The 17,673-nt window shown below is 43.0% G+C and overlaps 1 protein-coding gene across 9 annotated transcripts in view; it reads left to right on the top strand.

The window, feature by feature from the left end:
* ATXN1 (ataxin 1) overlaps window positions 1-17,673 on the top strand; it is a 396,258-nt gene that overhangs the window by 164,470 nt on the left and 214,115 nt on the right. Inside the window, exon 5 of one of the 9 annotated variants that reach the window (XM_028107398.2) lies at window positions 7,412-7,589. The exons of the other annotated variants lie outside the window; for them this stretch is intronic. The gene's annotated coding sequence lies outside the window, so the exon portion shown is untranslated. The remainder of the gene's footprint in view (window positions 1-7,411; window positions 7,590-17,673) is intronic. 9 annotated transcript variants of the gene reach the window in all.

The following is a 17,673-nucleotide window of genomic DNA, read 5'->3' as shown; positions in this document are numbered from 1 at the left end:
TAAGATTTTATTTATTTATTTGACAAAGAGATACACAGCGAGAGAGAGAACACAAGCAGGGGGAGTGGGAGAGGGAGAAGCAGGCTTCCCACTGAGCAGGGAGCCCGATGCGGGGCTTGATCCCAGGACCCTGGGATCATGACCTGAGCTGAAGGCAGAGGCTTAATGACTGAGCCACCCAGGCGCCCCAAATAATCTTGTTATGGTCTTTGTAGGTACTTCACTATCTTTTTCATAGGGAGCGTTGTTCTAAGTTCTAAGTAATTATAGTCAGTGGTTCTATCTAAAGGTTCCATATAAAGGTACTTTTTTTTAGAGAGAGAGCATGAGTGAGGAGGGTCATTTAACCTAGTGGACCTTTCAGAAATGCAACAAAGAGATGAGTGTGGAGAGTGCCTGAAAATTGCCGTGGAAGAAGCAAGGATAGAAAGCCAAGTTTTAGGAATGAACAAAATTGAAGAACTGTCTTAATTTAGAGTTGTCCTGTACCCTGTAACATTCAGTAATTTAGTAAGGGGGATACGTACAGAGCAAGAGGTAGCATGGTTATGGGTTCCTTCCCTTCTTCACTGTCATCTTTTCTTCTCTAGTTTCTCTTCATCCCTTCCCCATGAAAAGTAAACTGAATAAATAAGAATGAAGTGAGCGGGCTATTTTAACAGCGTTTCACGTGATGTCACTTCTGTGAAATTTGTCATAACAAGAATATGATCTAGTTTTCTTATCCACTACACATACTTTTGCGACCCTAACCTGCTTAGGAAATCTGCAAATAGTCGGAAAAAGACTTCTCAAGAAGGAGAAGAATGACCGACAAAATGATCCTTACCCTTGACCCTTCGGATGAGGCCCTGAGATACCCAGAGCCCCGAAGGCCAGGCAGGGCACTGAGAGTAAGGTTAATGATGCAATGAGTTCATTTACCCGGTTCCCCAAGTAGATTAAAAAGAATAAGGGGGCTTTTGAGTGTTAACTATATTGACCACCGTGAAGGAAGTGGAAAAACTCAAAGCATTATAAAATCTCAGCGGGGGTGGGGCCATTCATTTTAAGAGACAAACCAACCTGGTGGATTATTCAGGGTAGGTGAACATAAAGGACCTTTTCCTGAGATGCAACAAAGAGGAGAAGGCACAGAGAGCAAGGGTGGTGCATTAAGAACCGCCACCTGTTGAGAGTTAACTTCCAGGATTCACAGTTGAGGGCGGAGGTACCCACAGGGTGGAGATCCCCAGACCCCAGAGTCCTTCCGTCTCATGGCTCAGCCATTCCCTAAGGTCACTGGGAGACCTGGAGCTTCCTCTGCAGCAGCTGCAGCTGCGGGGGTAGAGAGAGAGTGAAAGATCTCACTGGAGATTTATTAATGGAAGAGGCGTACATCACTCTCTTTCACGTTCCGTCGGCCAGAGTTAGTCAACTGGACAATACCGAAGAGCCGGGAAAGGTGGGAAATGCCAGCCTCTAATGCCTTGGGAGGACAAGGAAGCTGGTTTGTGGAACACTAACCAGCCTCTGCCACTAACCAGCCTCACCGGGTACCTTCTTGAGCCGGATGTCATCCTTTACCTCCATCCCAGCCACACCCTCGGGCATACCTGGGTGAGTACCCAGTTATTTGCAGAACACCACAGCTCCGTCCCAGGAGTGTCAAGAGCCCATTGAGTCAGCGTGTCAGGACTCATTATTCTTCAGACCATCTTCCTCTGAACACCCACTCCCTGATGTTCTCTTCAGTGGGAAAAAGAGCAAGTAATCACGTGTGGCTCCACATGGAAAGGCAGGGAACCTTCTAAATACCGCCACTAGGAGACGGCACCCCCACCACCATCCTGGACTTTGACCTATGCCGATTGGTGAGGCAACTGCTTCTCCTTGAGTTCTTCCAACGGTATTTCCTGGGTCCTGTTCCTGTTAACATAACTCAATTCCAAAGGAATTCCTGAAATTATCCCAGTCCTTCCAAATGTCTCATTATCTGTGTTCTGTACTTAGAGCTTGGTTTATTCCCATTGCGCTCTCCGGAGATCGTATCTCCCACCAAACTCTGAAACAAGTGTTTACTTGAACTAAACTCTCTGTAAGTTTTAGTCAGTTATCTCAGCACAAGAAAGGAGTTTGGGGACGGGGGGTGAGGGTTAACTATGTAAAACTATTTTGGTGATCTATTCCATGGGTTGGGATGAAGTGTTTAGAGGGGGTGGGAATGAAAGTGGAGCCAGGAGGCAGTCTATAAAGAGAGGCAGGCAGATGCCAGAAAAAACTCTGGAAGGTCCAGGTGAAGAAGGAGAAACCTTCTTCCCACCTCCTCTTGATTTCTGCACCTGGTGTTCCCTGCTCAACATAGGGACAACTTGCTTGAGAGCTGTCAGTACTAGAATTTGTCAATGTTATGGGTTTAATAGCTCTTGTTTGCCTTCCTACAAAACGAAACACTATTTATAAACTTCGTTTCTCTGAGAAAATGGGTTTGGAGTTCCAACCAACTGACTTACAAATGAACTTTCTGTGCACAGATCATTCATAAATTGAGGACTGCCTGTACTGGGCTTGTAACCCAGAGATAACATTTATCTGTGCTTTATCAGTATGGGCTTGTCAAGTTAACTTATGTTTACTCTTTTCTGCATTCGTTTTCATGATAGCCTTGCTCTTAAAATTTAATACCGTCTTTATGTTTGGAGAAACATTTCCTTTGGAGGTGCCTCAAATATTCTCGTGAATTGGAATAGTGATTTTATTTTATCTACCAATTTATCTTTAGTACGATTCATGGCTATGAAAATCTTTTGCGCAGGGAGTCTGTAAATTGTAGAAAGATTGAGAACTATTTTAAGGAAGTGGGGGAAAAAAAGAATTCTTTGCTCGTATTACCCCGGGTTGTCAGATATCTTGTAATATAATTACTGTGTTGGTTTGTAAAGGTTAAAGAAGGCTGAAGTTTGTAATTCTCTTTTGTGTATGTGTTCCACACATACACGGGTAAAGTCCAGCACATCAAAGCAAAATGCCTTGCTAACATCAAAGTTCTGAGCAGTTTATAGTTTGTCGACACAGAGACATAATTCACGGATTTTACATTGGCTTTTACAAACATCTGATGAATCAGTTATTTGCTCCAAGGAGCCAATTTGCAGATTACAAACCTTGTTTATTTCACATCTGTTATGGGTGTAATGCATGCACCGAACTATTCTTGCTGGCATCCTATTATTGTAAAGCAAAAAGGTAGAACCCTGGTCTTGGAAGCTGCTCCTTCTTAGGGAACTTAACTATCCATATACAAGTGAAAAGTTCTGTTAGCTGAGCAGCTGACAGAATATGATCACAAGTGTTACTGATGCTGTTCTGTTCAGAAGCAGAAATAGAATGCCCAGGATGGTGCAAGCTTGTCATAGTTAGATTGTCAGGGTGATGTCCTGCTGCATTAAAAAGAATACTTTGTTCCCTCCTCACGCATGCACCCCTGCAGTGGTAAGAAACTGTTGCAGCTGTTACTCGGATTTGCACTTGAGGCTCAGATTCTGATGCTAGTGTAGTTAAAATTTAGTTACTAGCAGTCAGGTTTAATGGTCTTCCCCTTCTGTTTAAATCAGTACTGTGGCCCTAGTTGCTAGAAACATTTCCTTTTAGTTTCAAGTTGTTGTATCGTTCGCTGGTTTTTCTTTACTGTCAAAACTATGAGAACAATGTTGATGCCATGATCTTTCTGTCCTCCCCCTCCCCAGTCTGCAATCACTTTCTCCCAGATTATCCTCGTAGATTTCAGGCACCTTTATGTTAAATGATCAGTAATTGACTTAACAGAAATTGAACTGCAGAGCTGTGGTTTAATACAAAGAAGCCTACATGAGTGTGAAAGAAAGCCCTTTATGAACTGTAGAGTACTATAGAAAAGTGGGGCATTATAATTAAATACTGTCAGGTTATTACTGAGCATTGACTGTCAAAACATGTAAAAGGCAACTTATATTTTCCCCATAAGTACACTGCTTATGATGTTCCAAGAGTAGCTAGAAGTTGCTCCAATCCGGCAAGGGAGTGTTTGGGGGAATCCAGAGTTCTAAAATGCCAACAAAAGTCATTAATTAAGGGAGAACTCTGGGAGCTCCCTCCTTAAGACCCCACAAGAAACATGGTACCATCTGAATTTTTCAGCCATAGCCAAACAAAAGCAGAATAGGGCAGTGTACTTCTCATATCTGGATGCAAAAATCATGAAATGCTGAATGTAGAATAGAAATCATTAAGTTTAATGGATTTCTCTTTTATGACCAGCTTGAGTTTACAGCTTTCTAGATATCTGGAGATCCATGAAAGTTTTATTTTTATGATTTCAACTTAAATCTTAATATAATCTGCTCTTAACTTCCAATGTCATGAAGAAATCCTTTTTCTCTCTTTCTGGAGGACCTGCCCCCCTCCGCCCCCCTTGCCCTGCCAGTTAGTCTTGCAGGTTTCAGCACTGATACTGCTTGGATTCATTTGTAGATTATACGCACCAAATGGGGTTGGCACCTCTTCATGAAAACTGGACCCAGTGGGCTACTTATAGTCACTGAATGTGCTTGTCTCCATGGAAGTTTATGTTTTACAGCTGACATGCCACTGACCAGAGTAACCTGTCATAAAACAAGGCACTTCATCTCTTTTGTGCCTTCAGTTCTGAACATTGAAGCCAAAACATATGAAGAGACTTTATTGACATTTAAAGAGACCTGATTAACCCTATGTAGTAAAATGGTTTTCGTGGGACGTCTTTGAGAAACGCTTTCATGTTTGATTCCTGGAATGTTCGAAGACTATAGGCAGTGTGCTTTCTGTGGTCAAAAGCCAGCATTATCCAGAGACCTTTCAGAGTCGTGCAGAAATACTCTTTGCTATTGTTTTTTGTTATGATGTTGATGATGGTTATTATTGCAAATGAATAAATTGGCATTCTGATTTTTTAACGTAGGTATTCCCTTAAAAACACTGTTGACTTCTGTGAAAAAGGTTGATTTCCTGGAACCGATAATATTATGAGGTTGTTTTGTAGGCAGTTATTGGCATGTTTATCAGATAAATCAAACATCAAATGGGCCACGGGGAGTGGTTTTCCAATACCTTACCCTTGCAGTTTGTTCCCTAAAGAAAATCATGTTGCCTCCTCACTTGGAGACAGCATTGCTTTTAGGTCCCCCGTCCTCATGATTTGGAGAAGCCTAAAACCGAGGCCTCAGAGCACCCCATCAGTATTTCTTTTATGAGCTTTAAACTGGGTATGAAAAGGCCTGTCCACTTAAAGCTTTTGCCTGTGAAGATCAAGCAGAGATTGATTTTTAGCCACTGTGCTCATGGGGAAACCAAATGCAGTAGCCAGGATTGAAAGAAGCAGATAGAAAGAAAAAGCAAAATAATCTCTCTGGCACCCACCTGACAATGTCTCCAGAGGAAGAGGATCGATATCTTCTGATATTCACAATTAAAGAAATTGCTGGAATTCTGCATCACATATGCTCTACCCATCAAGACCTCTCACCCAGGGAAGACAAATATTCTTTATTCAGGAGATGGGAAGCAGGAGGCGTTAAGAGCTGTATAGCTAATAAATGTACAATCTTTCATTTTTGCTATATTCACAGAGTTGTACATTCGTCACCACCCCACAAAGAAACCCAATATGCATTGGCAGTCGCTTCCCATTTTCCCCTAGCCCTTCACCCCCAGCTCCTGACAAGCACTAATCTGTTTTCTCTGTAGATTTGACTATTCTCGACATTGTGTATGAATAGAATCGTACAATACATGGACTTTTGTGTCCGGCTTCTTGCACTTAACATAATGTTTCCAAGCTCCGCCCCCACATTAGCAGGTATCCACAGTGATTCCTTGCTAAGACTGAATAGTATTCCATTGTATAGATGTACCACGTTTTGCTGATCCACTCGTGAGTTGATAGCCATTTGGAGTGTTTCTCCTTTTTGGCTATTATGAATAATGCTGCTATGAACATTCCCAAACAAGCTTCTGGGTGGGCATGTTTTCATTTCTCTGTGTAGCTGACTTGTAGGCAAGTCAAATAAATCAAGACAGTAAATGATTTTTTCCCCTCGTTTGTTTGCTTCATTACTATTTCTTCTTACCTATCTCACTGTCCTAAAAATAATTTTCCTTGAGAAGGTGGTTGTTAGAAGAGTAAGAACCTCAATTAATTTTTTACTAATCCCAACCACCAGACTCTCTCCTAAGCACTGGGTATGTGTTAACAGCATTTCTCAGATGGTCCTCACTTTCCACTTGCCACATGGCTGGGGTCTAGATGGGCTCCTAAAGCCTGAAGCATTCAGCCAGGAAGTGGGAGGAGCTGGGATTTGGACCCACATCTGTTTTGCTCTTCATCACAGTGCTCTCTGCTGTCAGTCCTCATCCTAAGATTAACCTACTTGTTCACCACTCAGAGAATTCTCTTTCTGTTCATGGTGCCTCCCCTCCGTCTGATTTGGTCATGAAAAGTAGGAAATGTGGCTCAAGACCCTTTATCATAGGCCTGTGGACCTGGAGCAGCCATCAGTATTCCCTCTGGACAAAGCGATCATTTCCCTCTCTGATTGAGGGGCTCAGTCCAGCCTGGCTCTTCTTATGCTCTGCCCCTACTCTCTGTCTCCTCACCTGAACCTCACCTCCTTCCTGCCGGACCCACACATCCTGCCACACCTACAGCCTGTTTATCCACTCGAGCCAACACGCTTTACACCCGTCCACATTGAAAACCTCAAACTCCGCGACTCCCTCCGCTGGGCACAGCCTGGAGTCCCCTGCATTTTCCTCCCATCCGCTGCCCCTCCCTTCCCACTTTCTTCGAAACTTACCATCACTCTGGCTTTCTGCAGAGGAATATTTACTCTTCTTGCTTTTTGAAAATCTCGAGACATAAATCCTTCACCTGTCTCATGTCTTCGGTTCTGTGCATGGCCCCGATCCCACGGCCTCAGATGTACTAAGTGGGGCTGACCTCCAGGATCAGATACACTGCATACCAGACATGCAAGGCATCAGGAATTTGGAGGAGTCTTTTGGAGGCCGGTTGGGTAGGAAGCCTGAGTTTTATAGAATGTTTCTTGACATTCTTCTGATTTTATGTTTCCAGGAGTTTCTCTAAGTTATGTACAAGCCATCCTAATTGCTCATTCCCATTCCCTCCTTTGGAATGCAGGAGAAGGGAACATGAAAGGGTCATTTTTCTCCTCTATATAGGAGAGGAGGTTGAAATTTTGGGCTAAAATAACGTTGGGGATTACATGTGAATTTCAGCCACCTCTGCCCTCCAGCCTACCAGACAATGGAAAAAAGGCCTCTAATGGCTAAGAAGGTCATGAAGCGGGGAAAATAAGCCTTGCCAGATCTTTTGTGATGAGAGATTTGTGTCTTCAAGGGAATCCAGAAAGTTCCACTTGACAGAAGAGGTGACAATCAAAGGGATTTGCTGCAGTGTCTGTGAGAGGGTTAAAATGAAGAGTTTTGTTTGAGTCTGAAGCCCTTTACTTTTGCTGACCGGTCCGTTCTGCCTGAGCGCCCAGGGCTCCTTCAGAGGGGAGTTGGAGAGGAGCCAGGTGGGTACAGATTGGTCTCTGTCCTGCTATCTTTACCGCCCCCCCCCCCCCCCCCAAGAACCACCGCATTAAGGGCATGTCTGATGAAATCACTCCCGTGTTTATCAGGACATTTTTACAGCTCTTTTGTTCTAAATTTAACTGATGGCCAATGAGAGACTTAATAAATCAGGTAAGTAGAAATAGGCAAAATTGGCCTTTTTGTGTCCTGAGGATAAATCTAAACAAACCTCCCTAGTTGGGAGATGTCCAGCTGTTGCATTGGCCAAATTTGAATGAATTATGAAGATGGAATTATCCACCTGGGCTCGGAGGGTAGTCCTGCCTACTTTGCGGGTATGGGGTGTGTTGGGGGGAGGGCGGTCTTACCAAAGCCCAAAGCATAGGAAGCTTCACTGAGTGTGTCTGTTTTGCAAAAGTTGAGTCAGTCTCCTCGATGGTCACTTGTAAGGGTTTTTCTTTAATTACTAATTTTTTTTTCTGAAATATTTTGAAAATATATTAAAATTTAAAAAATTAAACATATATTAAAAATAACCCCCAAACTTCTCGAAAATTAAGTCCCATATTTTATTTCATATTTGTGTCCTTGCCATACTTGTTTTCTTTCTTTTAACTAAGAGAATTAACTAATTTGTTTTAAGTCAGTAAAAGTATAAAAGGTGCCCAATAGATATCCGAGGAAAAATAAGTTTTTTAGTTCTGTTCCGTCATTGAATTCACTCCTAGAGGCAAGCTCCATTACTGTTTTCTTTTCTTATTGTTCCTTTATCCTGAAATACCTTTCAGGATATTTTATAACTATATAAACAAAAATATGTTTGTTTTTTTAAAAAAATAATGTTTATACCATACAAACTGTTCTGCCTCTTTTCTTTTTTTTTTCTTTTTTTTTTTTCTTTTTTTTTTTTTACCTAACGTGTATCCTGGAATATTTCTTTGTCAGAACATAGAGAGCAGCCTTACTCTTCTTAGTATCTAAATAGTACTCGGTTGAATGATTTTGCTACACTGTATTCTATCCCACATTGATGGACTTTCGGTTGTTTCCAATTATTTGCTACTATGAACAATACTTGGGTGAATTACCTTCTATAAATAGCATTTTATATGTCAGCAAGGATCTCTGGAGGAGAAATTACTCAAGTGGAATTGTTGGATCAAAAGGAATGTGCAGTTTTAATTTTGGTAAACCTTGCCAAATTGCCCTCCAATTTGGCATCTGTACTAATGTATGCTCCCACTAGCACTGCGTGAGTATGCCTTTTCTCCACAGACAGTGTTATTAAACTTCATGGTCTCTGCCAATCGAAGAGGTGAAAAAAATACTATCTTTTGGTAGCTTTCATGGGAATTCGCTCATTACAGCGATGATTGAATATGTTTTCACATGTTTAAGAGCCATTCCTATTTGCTTTTCTAAGAAATGTATGTTGACGTTCATTGCCGGTGTTTTCCTGGGTTTTTGGTCTTTCCAGCTAATTGATTTTTAGGAACACTTACTAGCTCAATAAAGTTAGTCCTTTTGTCTTGTACTTTTTAATTTTCCCATTTATTTTTTGACCTATTTTTTTTTTTCATGCAGGGTTTGTTTTTAAAATTATATAGTCTTATCAGATTTTTTCTCTGGCTTTTCACTTTTTGATAGACATAGGCCTTCTCCAGTCAAACATTATCTAAAAAATGGTCTCATAGTTGTGCTTAGTATTTTTTAAATCATAGCTTTATTGAGATAGAATCCACATACCATAAAATCCACTCTTTTAATGTGTACTATTTAGTGGTTTTAGTGCATTTACAGAGTTGGGCAACCATCACCACAATCTAATTTCAGAACATTTTCATCACCCCCAAAAGAAACCCCATAGCCGTTAGCCGACACTCCCCATCCCCCCCCAAGCCCCCAGTAACCACTAATCTGCTTTCTTTATGGATTTGCCTATTCTGGACACTTCATATAAGTGGAATCATATAATATGTAGCTTCTGTGACTGGCTGTTTCTACTTAGCATCGTGTTTTCAAGGTTCTTTCTGTATTTTTATGTTTTCAGTTTTTACATTTAAATCTTCTGTCACTCTGGAATTTTAGTGTAGGACGGTAACTAGGGATCTAATTCGAGTTTTTGCAGGTGGCTATCGTCTCGTTGGAAGGCACTTTGTTTCCTGGAGTTTGTAAGTATTTGTAAGTATTGAAAGTTCCTTCTCCCATTATCATGCACTGAATTCAGTATGTATTTGAGTTTATATATTTCCTGTTGATCTTACTTGCTATTCATGTGCCAGTGCACACTGATGTAGTTTCTGGGGCTTTATAATATTCCCATTACCGCTATGCTAAGTCTTTCCTTATTGCTTTTATAAAGCATCATTTCTGTGGATATTCTTTCCTGTTTATTTTTCCATATGAACTTCAGAGTTAACTTCCTCATGGCATTGTTTGACATTGTATCAAGTTTATAGATTCATTTGGGGAGAATTACTGTCTTTCTTGATAGTGACTTCCTGTTTAAGGACAAGGTAGAGCTTTCCAGATGTTCCTGTCTTCTCTGTTCCTCAGTAGTGTTTAAATCTTTTCTCCATCGATCTTGCGTATTTCTCATCCAGTTTATCATCCAAGTATTTTATATTTTAGTTGTTAAAAATGGGGTATTTTTTTTACTGGCTGTCATTTAGGAACGCTATTGATTTTTGCATATGACTTTTGTTAATTACCTTATGGATTCTCTAATTGTCTACAGTAGCTGTTTAACTGATTCGCTCAGATCTGCAGCCACAGCAAATGCAAATAATGATTTTACTGCCTCTTTTCCAATTTTGTACCGCTTCTTCCTTTCTCCTTTGTAATTAAATTGGCTAATTCCGCCAGAAGAGCGTTAAATCACAGCGATGATGGTGGACAGCCTGGTGGTGTTTCTGACATTAATGGAAAGCTTCTCGTGTCTCCCCCCATTAGCAGTGAGGCTGCCTTTGGGGTTGGGCATGGTTACTGTCCATTTGGGGTTTGCAGGGCTTTATCATGAGCAGAGAGCAGTGTGGAAAGTGCTGGGTCTCACTGAATTGTTTGCAGAGGTGAAGCCTGCTCTGCCAATTCTCTTGCAGTGATGTAATGGTAGGCTGATTTTCCTCACCGACACTGAGGAGTTTGAGTGGGAAGTCCATGCTGGAAAGGAAGAAGGTAGCAATTATACCCTAATCTCCTGCTATTTTTCTTTTGCCAATCAAGTGAAGAGACCAAGGAGCTATAGGAATATATAGCACCATATTTACCGATCCATGAGGATTAGGTAAGGACTTTTGCTAAAGGAGAAATGGAGGAGAGGAGGGAGAAAGGGGTAGGAAGGAAGAAGAGGTAAAAATGTCATTTTCTTCGCTGTCCCTTTCCCCCACCAAATCAAGCCACATGAGAAACCAAAAGACTTCTGGGGTCATTTTTTCCCCCCAGAATATTATTAGCAAAAGAATGGCACAAAACACGAATTGTCAGCAAATGTGATGGAGAGTTTCAGAAAAGGCTTAGCAGAAGTAGTGAAATCTTCTACTATTTGTAAGCAGAACTGACTAATAAAGAGTTCCAAATATTGAGAAATCACTGAAGGGAAAAGGCATTCCCTGTTGGAACATGTTTACATGTTGCTTCTTTTTGATGTTGCCGTTAAGAGAGTGTTTTGATCTCTTGCAAAGAAACTGGAGAGGTATTTTATGTGCTAACCCTGAACCTGACATTACTCTAGTAATAAACACTAGGACGGGCTGTCCCTTGCATTAGCAGAACTAGAAAACAAACAGAAGACAGTGACAATTGAGGCTTCGATGCTTGTTGGAAACATTTAATATACAGAGTTGGTAGGTTGTGGTTAAAAACAAAAGTTTAGGCTGACTCCACAAATTAGAGAAACTGATGGGTGATTTTGGGGGACTCACTATGCAATCATCTGTATGATATGCAAGAAAGAGATAGTCCTGGGGAGTGAACAGACTGCATGGATGTGCCCCCCCCAGAGGACATGAGCATTCCTGGCTGGTCAGAGCCCCAGATGTGACTTTCACACTGCAGGAGTCACTGGCTCTGGGCACGTGTCTCAAGTGTGTCTTCTCACCTTCTTACTGAGTGGTGTGCTAAGAAGAAAAGAACAAGGGCTTGGAGCAAGAGCATCTGGCTCTGCCATTTGCTGGCTGTGTGAACTTGACCAAGTTCCTAAACCTTTCTGAGCTTACTTGCTCATTTGAAGTCATGCCTACAATTCAGGAGTTGTGTGGATTTATTAGAGATGCTGTACCCATCTAGCACAGTGCAGGGCCTTGCAGAGAACAATCACTCAATAAGTGTTTAGAGATGGGCCAGAGGAGGCAATGGGGAGAGGGAAAGAAGGAAGAATTCCATGTGACAGGCGCCATGATACACAGAGGGTGGGTGCTGGGGAAACTCATACGGAGAATCACATCAGGACGGGGATAGAGAAGTATTTATTGGAAAGATTTCTCTGAGAGACGAGTTATGAAGACTAAGTAGGCAACATGTTCTAGGGAGTGCATGTTCTACGACAGCATTTTCAAAGGCATGGGCTTGAGGAGGGAGTCAAGGAGGCTTAAACCCAGGGAAGCGGGAGTAAGAGATTGTGGCCGAGGCGGTGAGAAGTTGCAAGCTGGGAGAAGGGAGCGGTTGGCCGACCTGGGGTTGAAGAAGGTCTTGTTTGTCATGCCTGGAATATGGTTACAATGGGGGTGACTGGAAGCGTGAGGGCACAATTGAATTCATATTTTGGAAACCTGGCAGCAGGGTTTATGGGGCAGGTTTAGAAACTGGCGGGAGGGACTGGGGTCTGAACCATGGTGATGATTTTTTTCCATATTTCCCACAAATCCTGGCGTGGTGCCGAGCACATAGTAGGTTTTCAGGAAAAACTTCTGGATGGACTTGAACAGAAGCTGTTGTTTTGTCCGGCATCATCTTTTCCATGATTCACTTGCTTTACCATTTATAGATTAGTCTCGTGGATTTGATCACTTCCCCCCAAATTATCTTTCGCCCTTAGTTGAATTATCTTAAACCATGGGTCGTGGCATAAACAATCTCCTCGCACTGTATTGTGCAAATGTCCGTGTCGTAAAAGAGATCTTGTTTAAAGGGCACTAGCCTCAAACTGCATGAAAAATTGCCACTCGCAGTGTTGCCCTCTCCCACCAAAAGTGGTTTATGTGCAGAGGGATAATTGTTCCCAGCCCTAAATGCTGTGGGCTTTGCTCACACTCTCTTTCAAAGCTTTCCCCCCTTTTTTTTTAAGATTCTTTCAAGCCTCCTGGCTGTCTCAAAGGAGAGAGCTTATAAAAGCTGTTAGTTCCCGATTGACTTCAAGCAGAGCAAGTTCACTGTCTCATTCAGGGGAGATGATCCTCTCCTAGTTAGGATGGCCACAGGCACTAACTGTGTCCATAGGCCATTGAGGGCCACGGTCTGTGCCAGATGCAGTGAGAGATGGTTGTACTTACCATGGACTGGGTGAATAAATAGAACATTGGATTGTATATTCAATCAGCTCATATTTTTTGAGATTCACTGTTGTGCCAAGTAGGGTCCCACGGACTGAAGATGCCCAAGCAAATGGTCCCTAGTCTGTGACACTATACATTGTCATTATTGTAGTACAGTAGATGAACAAGGAACTAGTCGATTGCAATACCTTGGATAGACTGGCATGAGAGCGATATACAGAATGTAGTAGAAGCATCGGGGAAAGCACCCGACTCTCCCTTGGGAGGCCATGGGAGACCACCATGAAGATCCAGGGATTTTCCTAAACAGGAAGAGGAGTGAGATATATCTTAGAGAGTTTGGGGGTGATCGTTTTTGTATCTAAAAAAAATTGGAGCATTGTGGATTTTGCTATGGATTTATTATGGACTTTTAATAAGTCCATCAAAATCGCCTTTGAGCTGTGCAGTAACTGGAATGTATGCTTGGCTACCATGGTGGGACTCAATAGGGCCAGGGGTCTTCTCAGACCCCAACTGTAAGGTTTTTTTTTGTTTTGTTTTGTTTTTACTGTGTGTCCTGACCGTGTCAATTGTCCAAGAAGCACAAATTCTTGAGGCCCATGGCCCGAAAGAGCAGAACCTGGATAATATCTCGGAAGAGATCTCCCTGGTGACGGTATATGTGCAGTTGCCACAGGTGGTGTTCCTGAAGTTGGAGCCATTCCGCTGTGTGTCATTTTAACGATTTAGTATTATATCATCTGGAACACATGGAGTGGCCACACTCTTTGACAGAGAAGCCTGGGTCAGATTGCTCTCAGGGAGAATTCAGTGTGTGATCAAGATGCTGTGTTGAGCATGAGTGGATGTCAGGCAGATGTGGAAATTTCGAGTGTATTTGAACGGCACCAGTGTGGACCCGCAGGAGGAGACATCAAGGGGCCACCGCCCCATGAGACGTCATTCTGATCAGATCCTGCATCGTGGACCACAATGGTCTCTGTCACAGCCAAGATAAACGTTGAACGTGGGCCGAAGGAGGTAGGCTTCTGGAGAGTATGAGTGTCTTTCTAAATTCAGTGTGTGGAGTGGCGGCCCACCTACACTCAGAATTTTTGTGTTTGGAAGCTATGTCCGGAAAAGGGAAGCGGAATTCCTCTACGTTATAAATGCTGCTTTATTCAAAACACACTATCTGAATTAATATGTGCTTCTCCTCTCTGGGAAAGCAAAGGTTTTCACGGTATTGTTTCTTTTGAAGCAGCAGAGTGAAAGTTTAACAGGAAAAGACATTTAGTCCTATTGAAGGTCTCGTGGAGGTTCTTCACCCATTTTGGGTGGGGGTGGGAGGGACTCTGTACCACATAGTGTCCTAAGAATTCAAGGGCCACTTGCTCTTGAGAAATAAGAGTGAGTTGGCTTGAGTCATTTTGGGTCCAGGGGCAAGGGGTGCTTAAGATATTTAGCAATTCAAGATTTTTGCTCTGTGCTTTGATTGTTGTTTCTAGAGCTAGCCTCTGCAGGTGCAAGGGAGCAGCTCTGATGGGCAAGAAAGCCATTGTGTCTTGTCACTGAGAGCTTGTGTCCTTGGATAGTGCCTAACCACACCGCCCCAGGCCTCCCACCGTGTATGCGCACGTTCACGCTCCTCTCCAGGCTCATATCATTAAGAGCCCGGGCACAAGTTAGAAAGGAATGACTAACACGGATATTCTTTTTTTTTTTTTTTTTTTTTTCCCAATTTAAAGTCATTGCTCTTTTTGCTCTGCCTCTTGAACAGGATTTCTCTGTTCCTCGTTTATGTTCCATCTTCTCCAGGGAAATGTCAGGTTTTCAGATCTGCCGCTTTTGGTGGAATCACAGAACGTTAGATCTGGAAAAGACCGTGGAGATCTAACATACCCAGTTGGAAGTGCCAGCAGGATGACCACATAGAGATGCCCAGCAGGCATTCTGAAAGACATACCTAGATCTTGGAAAGAGAGGTCAGGGCCAGACTTGTGGGTTTGAGAGTCTCTCCCTTAGAGGCAATAGGCAGCATGCCTCTGATGAGGTCATTCTCCTGCTCACACCCATTGGAAGCACCTTCACGTTTCACAGAATCATCTCAGTCACTCAGAAAGACCTTTGAGACCCTCCATAGAACAGCCTCCGCGTTTCATTCCCACCTCATCCCCCATTGCTGCCTCCCCACGCGTGCACCTCCAACCACGGTGGTCCGGTGACCGCACTGGGACACGCATGTCCGTCACCTCTCTTTTCTAAAGCTGTCGGTTCACACTCCACTTCCTTCTGGAAGCCTGCTCTCATGAATTCGGGTTGTGAAAGACCAAAGGGAATCTTGTGGTCTGTCATGATTGGGAAAGCATATTCTCCTTCCCCAGTCACAGATCTCACGTGACTTGCTGAGAAGAGCCTTCTACGCATGTTAAGGGACATCTGAGGTAACGTAGACTGGCCTCTCTAGCGGTGCAGGCGGGCATCCACTCTGATACCCATTACACATGCATGTGCTGCTTCTTCCTGCAGTAAAATATATGGAAAGATAACTCAGTTTTTTCTTTATATCCTTCGATTTACATTATTTTCTTTCCATTCTATGTGTCTCCAAGGATGCTGATGTTGAATTACCCCCTCTGGAAAGTCACACCCGTTTTTGAATTAGTATGCAGAAATTCTTATTCACCTCCACTGTCCACTCATTGGTGTGTTTAGGCAAATTACATAATCTCTGCCTTCATTTATCATCCATAAAATGGACCTAAGAGTAACTCACCTGGTTTTGAGAAGGATAAATAAAACCTCAAATTGAAACATTTTGAAAAATGTCTCAAAATGTGGAAGTAAGCAGAAGGCTTTATTGTTGCTACCATACTGCTTACAGTCAAGAAAAAAACTTTGAATCCTTCTTGATTATTTCACGTCGACTGGGTCATATTACGTATTTTGTAGAATATAGAACTTGGATGTCAGAAGAGGTGAGTCTGTATTTGGGCTCTGTGATTTACTAGCTGTGCGTCCATTACTGAATTACCTGACCCTTTAGAGCTTCAGTTTACTCCTCTATAAACTGGGAATCCTGATGTGGTCGCTGCCTATTAGAATTGTTGAATAATTGTGCAACCATCTCATCCTTGGAAGACCCCTTTTAAAACTGCAGAAGAGCATATTTACTTTTTAATTTTTTTAAAAGATTTTATTTATTTGACACAGAGAGAGCAAGCATATGCACAAGCAGGGGGAGAGGGAGAGGGAGAAGCAGACTCGCCATTGAGCAGGGAGCCCGATGCGGAACTCGATTCCAGGACCCCGAGATCATGACCTGAGCCAAAGGCAGACGCTTAACCAACTGAGCCACCCAGGTGCCCCAGAAGAGCATATTTAACAGTGACCATGATGGTCCAGTCATTCTGCTGGCTGTAGAAATAGGTCAAAAATATATTTTGATTCCCTTTTCTAAGATACCTCTTGGCTCGTCCCAGATGCAAAAGGGACAAAGGAGAGCCAAACATGTAGCAGAGGATGTAAAATTGGCAGACGCTGTGAATGACTTCCGTCCAATCCTGAGGTTGAAAGGGAGGGACCAAGTTGACGTGCAGACTGTGCAGTAACCACATGGCCAAAGCTGAGAACAGGTGCAGGAGGGAAGGCAGTGTAAACGGGCCCTGCTAACACAATAAAGCCAAGTGATGGTTTGCTAGGGTCTATCCATAGGCATGGTGTGCCTATTCCTGAGTGTTCCTCTGAGCAGCTGTGGACAAGCTAAAACACGGGTGGCATCCTCTGTGGGACAAGAGGGACCTCCCATGCCTCTCTTAAGTTAGGTGGGGATAAGGTGGTGTTATGCATTAAATTGTGTCCCCCCAAGAGATGTGGAAGTCCTAGCTCCCAGTATCTATGAATATGCCCTTCTTTGGGAATAGGGTCTTTGCAGATGATCCAATTGAGATGAGGTCATTAGGATGGGCCCTAGGCCAACAGGACTGGTGTCCTTATAAAAAGAGGGAATTTTGGACATCAAGACAGAGATGCTTGGAGAATGCCATGTGAAGACAGGAGTTACGCTGTGACAGGCCAGTGAATACCAAAGATGGCCTGCCACCCACCAGAAGCTAGGAGAGAGGCCTGGAACAGATCCTTCTCTCGTGGCCTTGGAAGGAACCAACCCTGCTGACATCCTGACCTCGGACTTCTAGCCTCCAGAGCTGTGAGAAATAAACATCTGTTGTTTAAGCCCCCCCCGCATGTGGTACTTTGGCTACGGCCGTCCCAGAAAACCAACACGGGCGGGTGGGCGGGTACGCCATTTTCCCCAGACCCAACTTCTCCTCTGTGACCTTGGGACCATCGTTTGGGTTTTATGGGAGGTTACACATGGAAGGCATGTGTTGCCAGCATCTAGTAAAAAATGACAAGATTTTCTGTTGTTTGGCTTTTGAAAGCAAGTGCATTTAAAGCCTCAGCTCCAGGTTTGGGGTTGACTTTGAATGGGGTTTCTTAAACGTCGTAACGACCTTCCCTCCCATAACCTCCCCTGCATGGGAGCTTGATGTGTTTTTTTGAGAAGGAAAAAGGGTGCAATTGAGTAGCATATTTCAGGCCATTAACACAA

The sequence above is a fragment of the Eumetopias jubatus genome, unplaced genomic scaffold (assembly GCF_037043125.1).
Source record: "Eumetopias jubatus isolate StellerSeaLion01/CBP00866 unplaced genomic scaffold, mEumJub1_p1.0 scaffold_6, whole genome shotgun sequence".
NCBI lineage: Eukaryota > Metazoa > Chordata > Mammalia > Carnivora > Otariidae > Eumetopias > Eumetopias jubatus.
Note: the sequence above shows the minus strand (reverse complement) of the source record. Positions and strands in the feature narration are given on the sequence as shown.